Genomic DNA, 10,858 nt, shown 5'->3' on the forward strand with positions numbered 1-10,858 from the left:
CAGTGTTGTGAGAAACTAATTGATTGAGGAGATTTGGTTTAGTTTGCAAATTTCGGCCGATGTAACCACCTAGTATGAAGAGGGTCAAAAGAGACTGCAGAGGGTCATAGACTCAGTCAGATCCATCATTGGCATTTGCTGAGGATGAGGTGTTTAAATCTGTGACCTTGCTTTGCTGGCAGCCCATGAAGGTCAGGGGGCGCAGGACTCCTTCACGATGGATGCTGTCTTTGCGAGCCACTGCACTTTGATGGCATCCTTGTTGGTGGGGAGGCTTGTGCCTGTGATGAAGTAAAATCCCCCAATCTGTTTAATAGGACCAATATTAAGCGGGTTGGGCAACCACATCGGAACATGCAAAAAGTTGATAATAGAGTCAAAGAATTTGGTCATAAAGATGAGACGAGGTAGAAAAGTAGAGGGGTTTAACAAGGTAATTCCAGAGCTCAGCCATTTCAGAATTGAAAACAAGGTCACTGATGAATGTAGGGAAGGCGTTGACCTTGAAAGGCTCTACAACTACTTGAGGTTACAGAGGGGTGAGGCCATACATGATTTGAAAACAAGGACAGGATGTTTAAAAGTGAGGTCTTGCTTTGTTGGGAGCCCATGAAGATCGGGGGCACAAAACTCTTTATGCAGTGGAACAGGAGTACTGTATTAAGTGGGAGTCTGGCAGGAACAAACTGAATAATTGAGTCTTGAGGTCAGAAAGAAACTGCAGGCTTTCAGCCACAGACATGCTGGGACAAGGGCAGAGAAAGGCTGTTCTAAAACATTGGACGTAGATAGATTTGGTGATGTGAGGAATGCCAGAGTAGAAGCTCAGCACAGGCCAATTAGAGTTCAAGATTGTGAGCAGCCTCACATGGTGGCCGGGGGAGGGATGGAGTCAGTGGCTCAGGGATAGCTCATAATTAGCTCACCTCTTAAGGGACTGCAGGGAAAATTAATGATTTAATCTTTGAAACCTGACTGACATCATTATCTGCACTGTACAGCCTCCAAAAACAATATGCAATCCTGCAATTAATTCTGTATGTAGGCAGTTTATTTCTCTTAATTGATGGAGTGTTGTTTTGTGATTTTGCAACAATGAAGGATGACTCCTGAATTTAGACAGGTTTGGGACGAAGTAACCAACACATCTACTTATGATTAATTCACCTCAAACGAGGAGTATCATTCTTCCACCTGTTTCACCAACACCATAAGGGAGCAGTCTATAGAAAGAGTCTGGTTAACCTTCTATTACTGAGGATACTGGATTGATTACTTAGCTGAGACATGCCAGGAGGCAAGTATTTTAGAAAATTATTATTTTAATCACATCTGTGACTTGTTGGTTTTAATTGTGATTTCACAGCTACTTCGGGGTTTATATTGTCAATATGTCATTGCAAAGTCTGAATTGAGCAGTCTGAATGATTCTTTCTCAGAATGCATTAAAGGATATAACATTTTAAGGGATTGAACAAAGCAGCAGAATCATGGAGGAATCACCTGCTCTGTCACAGTTTTTGTAGTGCTATGATGGCTTTCTTCCTCTGGTTTCCATAATTGCCCTAAATCTTCCTTGTCTAATGTGATCTGCAGTTGATACATTGCCTCCACCAGATATAGGGATCCCCACGTTAGATTGCTCAGTTTTCTAAAGAAAAAATATCAATCAAGGTTAAGATGTTAGGACTTAAACCTTAGACATATGTTATCTGATTGTACTTAATTTTGCTCTGCCTCACTGTGAAACTTGTCTTATATGTTTCCCCAAAGATCAGAACTGAATACATAAAATATTAAAAACTGGTACTTGTATCGAGCTCATGTACCACATAGTTGACTTCTTGGAAGAAGAAAGAAGAGAGGCCAGCTGCTTCTGTTATAAAACAGGAAGAGTCAATTGATTCAGACCACTGTTGCACTTTTTGACACCTGGTTAAAAAGTAGCATCTCCAGATGTTTAGAAGAAGGCCGCACCCTAACCCTGTTTCTGAAGGAATGGAATAAATTTCATGATGAAAAGATGGAGACTAGAGATACTAGTAGAATGTCAATAATTATAAGCAAAATGAACAGATCATGATTATGATAACACAACATAAAATAACAATATAATCAAGGAAATTCAAATTTATTCTCATATGCAACTTTATTAGTCATTATCAGAGATTAACACTCAGTCGTCATCGATACAAAGCCAATTTCATGAATGTGAAATTAATGAACCAATGATCTTGATTGGACTTTAAAGTGATTGAGCTTCACTCAGCCTCATCATAGTCTATCACTTTCAATACACAGTGATTAGCGCTGCCATTGATTTCATATTCTTTTAAATTGGCCTTCTATTGATCATCATTGACTAATCATCAACAACAGCACAACTTCAATAATCACTAAGATGCATTGTGCAGAAAGATACCTTTGAGGGCAAAGAAAGGAATGGTGTTTCTAAGAAAATGGACCTAATTTTTCTCCTTAATTTCAACTAATTCAATTGGTTGGACTCAGTGTCAGTAGTGGAGCAAGTGGTCAACGGGGATTAATAAATAAGGTGAGCACACTCCCGTCAACTAGAAAGGCAATGACCTACAATAATGTGATTAGTCAGGGAGAGCAGCATAGAATCTGCTTCAAGTATGAGCTTTGAGATCAGATTACAGGCTACATCCCCTAGTGAGTTTGCAAATTTCCTTTGGTCGTGAGTCTCTAGACAGACTTACAGGTTTGTTGAGTGGGGGGAGCAGGGGCAAGAAAATGAAGGGGAAAAAAACACTCCAGATGCTGGAAATCCAAACTAAAATATCACAAATACTGGGAAGACTGAGCAGGTGGGGCAGTACCTGTGGAAAGAGAAACAGAGTTAATGTTTCAGTTCTGAAAGAAGTGTTTCCAGCATTCACATTTACCTGGGAGAAGGAACACTTTTTTCTGTTTTTATGGGATATGGCTATTGTGGTCAAGCCTAATATTTTATATTCATCCCTCTGCATGGTAGTGTAGATGTTATTCGGCACACTTCACGGCGCCAACTGTAAGATCAAGGTCTGATCCCTGTCAATCTGTGTAAGGAGTTGCTACGTTTTCCTTGTGACAGTGTGGGTTTTCTCAGAGTACTCCAGTTTCCCACAACATTCCAAAGACATACGGATATCGTTAGTGAGTTATGGGCATGCTACGTTGGCGCTGGAAGGATGGTGACACTTGTGGGCTGCCCAGCACGATGCTCACTGATTTGATTTGATTTCACTGTCTGTTTCGATATACATGTGACAAATACTGTAAACTTAATCTTTAAACTAAAAACCTTTCTGGAACCAATGCAGCTGCAGCGTGAAGGTTTTCCTACAGCTGTTCGGCTGGGAATTCCAGGATTATTATTTAATAATATTGACAGAATGGTGATATATTTCAAAGTCAAGATAATATGTGATTTGGAGAGAACTTAAGGACTGGAAGGTCCCTATGCCTGGTTTTATTTCACTCTCTTATTGTGAGGGGATGATTGACTATTCTGGGCTTCATCACTATTCCATTTGTAGTAGTGCCCTTTAAAATCGATGAATGTGTATTCCCCTTCCTTTCTGACATCTGGGCTATTAACAAAGTAATTTTCTTGCATCTCAAACATTAATGACTTACTTTTTTACATCACTTCTCCCATTGAAATCTTGAATCATTCTTATCCAACTTTGAGTTGGATTTCCTCACTTGTGTGCCTTCTTCAAACATCCAAATACAATTTTTCCAGTATCTGTGACCATAACCACATTAACACTCACAGACACATCATAGCATAGCTCTGTCTTTGCAATCTCCTATGTGCTCACTTGCACACTTCACTTTGACCATTCATCCTACTGCCCCAGTGATCTCTTTCAGCCCTTCATCCTCTCAGTAACCTTTGAACTCTTCTCCCTCTGTTGCATCACTAGTTCCCGTCACTTCAGTGACTTTACTGCCCCCACTCCCCCATTGAAACTTTGTAACTCTGCTAAATCAGCTCCCTCACACATAAAGGAGTAGTTCTGTTGAAGTTTGCCAGCAGATTCACATGACTGACAACTCTCAGCAAACATTTCAGAAGGCTTGGGTCAGTGCAAAAGTCCCAAGTTAACAGGCTAAGCTCCACTGGTGACTTTCTGACTGCACTCTGCTATAGGAGACTAATTAATATTCATGGAGAATCACCCAGTGTTTACACTGCGGAATCTGTTCTTGGATTCTACTCCAGGTTAAATCTGACACAGGATTCATGACCCCATTCGTATGAGAACTGTAATGTTTGCCAGGAAGAAAGGCAAAATAGAATCTTTAATCATTTGTGTTCGATTTAATATCTTAATTGTTTAGAAGTGTTTAGAACATAGAACATGGAACCGCACAGCACAGTACAGGCTCCTTGGCCTACAATTTTGTGATGACCTTTTAACGTCCAAAACAATCACTCCCCTAACACATAGCCCTCTGCTTTTCTTTAATCTGGTGTGTCTATCTTTCTTAAACGTCTCTAATGTATTTGCCTCTACTACCACCCCTGGAAGCACATTTCACACACTCACCACTCGCCGTAAAAAAAAACACTTCTGAAATTACCCCCCTACATTCCTCCAATTACCTTAAAATTATGCCCTCTCATATGAGTCATTTGTGCCTTGGGATAACGCTGCTGGTTGTTCCCTCTATCAGTACCTTGTATCGTGTTATACATTTCTTTTAAGTCACCTCTCATCCTCTTTCGCTCCAAAGAGGAAAGCCCCAACTTGCTGAATGCACCCCCCGTAAGACATGCTCTTCAACACAGTCCACAGACTAATGAAGACCAGCACACGATATGTCTTCTTAACCAGCCTATCAAATTGCATGTCAACTGTTTTAATTTTTATTTTAATTTAAAAGATTTCAATATGTTTAATTTACTTTCAATGTTTATTTTAATCTAAGCAGCTTTAATGATCAGAAGAGGTACAGAAACATTGAAACTCCTTCAACGTTTTGACGTTGGACTAAGCTGGGGTCATGGTTTTACCACTTGACAAAGGCTTTCCGAGATATGCTGTGACATTACCCAATCACGTCCCTTGATGCTCATATCACAAGATGCTGGAAATATTCAGATTGTCGGGCAGCAACTGTGCAGAAGGAAATGTAATTAACATACAAAGAATTCTGATGAAAGATGATTGCCTTGAAACATTAACCTTCTTTCTCCTTCCACAGATACCTCACACTCAGTGGTCACTTTATTGGAACATAAGAAATAGGAGCAGCGGTAGGCCATCTGGCCTACTGAGTCTACTCCAGCTTTCAATAAGATCAATGTGGATCTGACCAGGGACTCGTCTCCAGCTACCTGCATTTTCCCCATAACCCTTAATTTCCTTACAATGCAATAAATCTATTCAACCTTTTCTTAAATATATTTACTGAGATCGCGTCCACTGCTTCATTGGGCAGAGAATTCCACAGATTCACTACTCTCTGGGAAAAGCATTTCCTCCTCATCTCCATCCTAAACATACTCCCCCCCCCGCTCAAATATTGAGGCTATGCCCCCTAGTTCTAGTCTCACCTACCAGTGGAAACAACTTTCCTGCCTCTATCTTATCTATCCCTTTCATAATTATATATGTTTCTATAAGATTTCTTCTCATTCTTCTGAATTCCAGCGAGTACAGTTCCAGGCTACTCAAACTCTCCTTGCAGTCTAACCCCCTCATCTCTGGAATCAACCTGGTGAACCTCCTCTGCACTGCCTCCAAAGCCAGAACATCCAGACCAGAACTGCACGCAGTACTCCAGGTGTGGCCTCAACAGTACCCTGTATAGTTGCAGCATAACCCCCCTGCTCTTAAATTCAATCCCTCTAGCAATGAAGGCCAACATTCCATTTGCCTTCTTGATAGCCTGCTGTACCTGCAAACCAACCTTTTGTGATTATTAGGATAGGAGCAGAACCCGGTGTGGTCTTCTGCTGTGGTAGTCCAACCACTTGAAGGTTTAGCATGTTGTGTGTTCAGACATGCTCTTTTGCACACCACTGTTGCAACGTGTGGTTATTTGAGTTACTGTCACCATCCTGTCAGCTTGTCCTTTGACTTCTTTCATTAACAAGGCATTTTCACCTACGGAACTGCTTCTCTCTAGATTTTTTTCTTTGTTTTACACACAAGTCCCTGTAAACTGTAGAGACTATTGTGCATGAAAATCTCAGGAAATCAGCAGATTCTGAGATACATACACCACCCTCTCTGGCACCAACAACCATTCCATCATCAAAGTCACTTAGATCACATTTCTTCCCCATTCTGATGTTTGGTCTAAACCTCTTGACCATGTCTACATGCTTTTGTGCACTGAATTGCTGACACATGATTGGCTGATTAAATACTTGCATTAATGAGCAGGGGCATAGGTGTACCACTGAGTGAATATTTCCCACAGTTTCTGTTTGCATGTCCAAATTTCCATGGTCCACTGTCTATTGAGTGTGGAAAATAATTACAAAGGTTGCTTGCTGTTTGTTAATCCGAAGCATTCATCCTGATTCCTGATGTGTAGCAGTGATGATTCTCTATGGCCACTGATGTTCTAACAGAAATGGAGGAGGCGCCTCAAGGCTCTGCTGATTTTATCTGAACAGCGTATCGATGCCCTAAAAAGCGGGTGGATATGAGCTTTTGACTCCAATTCTCAGACAGCTGAATGCATGTCTTTACAACCCAATTCAGATGGAAATACCAAAGAGAATCTAATTCTCACCACTAGTTACCAATGCGTATGGTTCATAAGAAACATTTGTCGTGCAGTTTGTTTTCGTACATCTGTGATGGAACCATGATAACTGTCTACAGGCGAAAAGAATTTCCATTTCTATATTGACATTTTTAATTATTATTTTATTAATTCTTTTTCCTGGCTACAAAATGCAAATTTTCTCTTTTCTAAAGAGAAAAGGCTAAATAGTGATGCTGTGGTTTGAATACCTCCAAGAAGTTGAGGAATATGTAACAAGGTATTGTGGTGTGAACAGCCACACATATTATTCACGCTAATGGTTAAACGTGAAACAAACACATACTTCATGGAAATTTGAAAGACTAATCATTTTCATTATTTCTTGAAGCCCGTGTTTAGTTCCACATTTGTCGCCTGAGGAACTCCGTCAAATGCATTACGTACCTTCAAAGAAAGTCAGAATACTGAAGAAGAATGCGCTGAACGTGATTTCAACAGCCTGAAAACAAGATGTGACAAGCAGCATGACACCGGCTCCCTACTAATTTCCGCTATTTGTAAACCAGCTTGTCTGAATGGCAGCAGTTCCCTAGAACAGGTCAAAGTAGTTGAGACCGTGTCAGCCGTTGCATAAGAAAACTTCAGTTCGGGGAAAGAAATAAGCAGCTATTGATTTAGCAGTGAAAGCCATGGAATATGGGGAAAACAGCCAAAAGGAAACACCAGCTGCTCTCTGCTGGAAACCTTTATGGGCAAATTAAAAGAAAAGGGCGACTGCTACTTTGTCTGAAAGGGAATTCTACAGGGGAAAAAATCCTGTGTGATAGGTAAAAGCCAATGCTAGCACTGCAGCAGAACTGCTGTGTTTCACATAGCCAGCTCTTTCTCCCTGTGGAATTTTAAAGCATGTTTATTAATGAACTGTGCTGAGACTGGACCCAATGGGAATTTCTCATGCTCTCCATACACTCAAGACAATCCCTTCTATTTACTGTCCATTGCGAGACACCACACCCCATTCAGGGTGTACTTTCAGGACTGGATGAATTAAGCAAAGCTCGTTGCAATGATGCTGACAATAAATGTATTTCAGAGTGAAGGGCACTGACACTAATTAGCTCAACAGCTTTACTTGCCTGTGCTGCGCTCTCTCTGCATCCAAACTCTATTCTTCAGTCCAAACCTGCGATCCGAGTTGTTGTCTGACATATCAGCGAATGGCGATTTAGTGCCGGGCTTGGGTGAAAATTTGGTATTATTTATCTGTTTATCCTCTACTGCAATGCATGCAAGGACATCTGAACAACATTCCACACATAGTTGTTCATGCTGATAAATGACCTGCTGCTTGACGTGGACGCCCTCAGGTGATTATGGCGCTGAGAATCTGCCACTAGACCAATAAGTCAAATGACGTTTTAAAGCTGGAGAGCTGGGAGAGCTTCAGACTATTCCTTGTAACCACTGCTACGTACAACCAGCCTCCTTCCTGCTGTCCTTGCCTTCTTCCAGTTCTCTCTGTGGTATTGCTGTGCAGAAGCAAGGGGCCTAGTTTGGTTTCTTCCAGAAGACAACTCACGTTCTGAATGGTCATTCAAATGAAGCATTTGGACCAATGGCTTACCTCCTACATCACTGGGCTTAGGAATTTTACAACCACATGTATGTAGTCCCTCGGGACATTTTAAAAATTATATATCAAATTAAACTTTATTTATAATAAAAATTATTTATAAGAATAATCCATACAATGTCTTTTCAGTCTCACATTTATAGACAAAGCATCAAGTAAAGGACAGAATGAAGCAAGTTGGCTCATTGTCTTCATCCCTCCCATCTGGGCTTCAAGCTATCATTCTTGTGGAAGCACTTTTTAAATATGCTGAGGATTTCTGCCTTTATTATCTCCTTGGACAGCAATTTTCAGATGGCAAAGCAAGTTTGCCTGAAAATTTCTATTCTTAATTCCCTTCCAATTAAATCCACAATTGAATATTTGTTCTCATTTTATTATCCTCTATTCATCCTTTGTAGGCGTCCTGGATTTTAATACATGTTGATTAAATCTTAACTCTTTCTCTTTACTTTCAAAAAACATAACTATGCCCTGGTCGGTTTTTCATAGTGATTGAAATGTTCCTGTCCTGTTCTTGAGGATTATCATACCTTCCATAGTGGCACCATATCTTTCTATAAGATGGTTACCAAAATTCCAGACATTTCTTTAGGTATCGCTAAACTGCACTTGTATGTACTTCTTCCTCTTTGGCATCCATATCTTGATCAATAATAATAATAATAATACTAATGAAACCGAAAATCCCTTCTTCAACAACCTTTTCCACCTAACACCTTGAAGCTTTCCACTACACCCTCCCTCCCCTACCCAGTCACCTTCCCCCTCACCTAGCTTCACCTATCACCTGCCACCTCATACTTGTTTCCCTTCACCCATGTTCTTATTCTGGTTCTTCCCATTTTCTTTTCAGTCCTGATGAAAGATCTCAGCCCAAAACATACAGATATTGTCTGACTTGCTGCATTTCTCCAGCATTTTGTGTGTGTTACCCTGAATTTCCGGCATTTGCAGATTCTCTTGTGTTTTCGACCAATAATAGCAAGGTTCCTGTATGGTTTCTAAACCACGTGTCCAACTAATCTGAGAGATCTATGGAGAAACCGTCAAAACTTCCTCTATTCTTCTGCACTTTTCCATATCTTACCATTAATTGTGCATTTCCTTGCCAATTTTTTAGACCATTGTCTTTGCTTAATATTCATTAGGTTCAGAAAGAATCTTATTATTATGGATAGGTTCACTATACTCCACCAGAGGGCATAGGTCAGGTAAGGGGTATAATATCTAGAGGGAATTTCAGGAAGAAGTGATTCACAGAGGTAATTGAATTTGGGAATGCTCTGCCTGAATCAAATACTCTCACAACACTTAAGAAGATTTTAGAGGAACATTTCAAATGCCAATGTATAGAATGCAATGGGACAAGTGTTGTAAAACAGGATTAATATAGATAGGTTTTATAAACATGTCCATGATGGGTCAAAGGGCTTTTTTCTGTGAGGTATGGCTCTATTTGTAATATAGTGTACTCATAGACACTTGCTTCACTATTCAAACGAAGTGTTTCTATTAGCTGGTGCAAAAGTGTCCTAAAGCAAATTCTTGTAAAAATGGTTTGAAACAGAGAATATGATGAGAAACACAAATACTCTTTACAAAAGAGCAGCCCAACAGTTCATGTTTATATTGCTTGAGTTTCTTTAGGCAACAAGACACAATTCAGAATCAGAACCAGAATCAAATTTAATACCACTGGCACATGTCATGTAATTTATTGTTATGCGGCAGAAGTACGTTGCAATACTTGATATTAAAAAACAGTAAATTACTCTCTCTCTCTATATGTATATATAATAAATAAATAAATATATAAAAGTAGTGCCAAAAGAGAATAAAGAAGTGAGTTAGTGTTCGTGGTGGGTCAATGTCCCATTTAGAAACCTGATGGCAGAGGGGAAGAAACTATCCCTGAAACATCCAAAACATTGGGTGTGTGCCTTCAGGCTCACGTATGTCCTCCCTGGTGGTAGCAATGAGATGAGGGCATGTCCTGGGTGATGGGAGTGGGTCCTTAATGATGGATGCTGCCTTTTTGAGGCATCACTCCTTGAAGATGTCCTGAATGCTGGGGAGAATAGTATCCATGATGAAGTTGAGCGAACTTTCTGCAGCTTATTTCAATCCTCTCTAGTGCACCCCCTCTACCCTCATACCAGACAGTGATGCAGCCAGTTAGAATGCTTTCCACAGTACATCTGTAGAAATTTGCGTCTTTGGTAACTAATCAAATTTCCTCAAACTCCAATAAAGAATAGCTGCTGCAGTGCCTTCCTTTAACTACATTGATATGCTGGGCCCAGGATAGATCCTCAGAGGTGTCAGATGCCTAAGCCAGGAGGAAGAGAGGCAGAGATTTTCTTTCAGTGCTAGGTAATTGAAAATTGATTTAATCTTAATAACCATTTCTGGTTGCAATCATTCCAGTTCGGGTATTCAGCTGAATATCCTCTTGGTTCCTCTTGTGAGCTCTCCCAACATGCT

Source organism: Hypanus sabinus, chromosome 5 (genome assembly GCF_030144855.1).
Source record: "Hypanus sabinus isolate sHypSab1 chromosome 5, sHypSab1.hap1, whole genome shotgun sequence".
Lineage (NCBI taxonomy): Eukaryota > Metazoa > Chordata > Chondrichthyes > Myliobatiformes > Dasyatidae > Hypanus > Hypanus sabinus.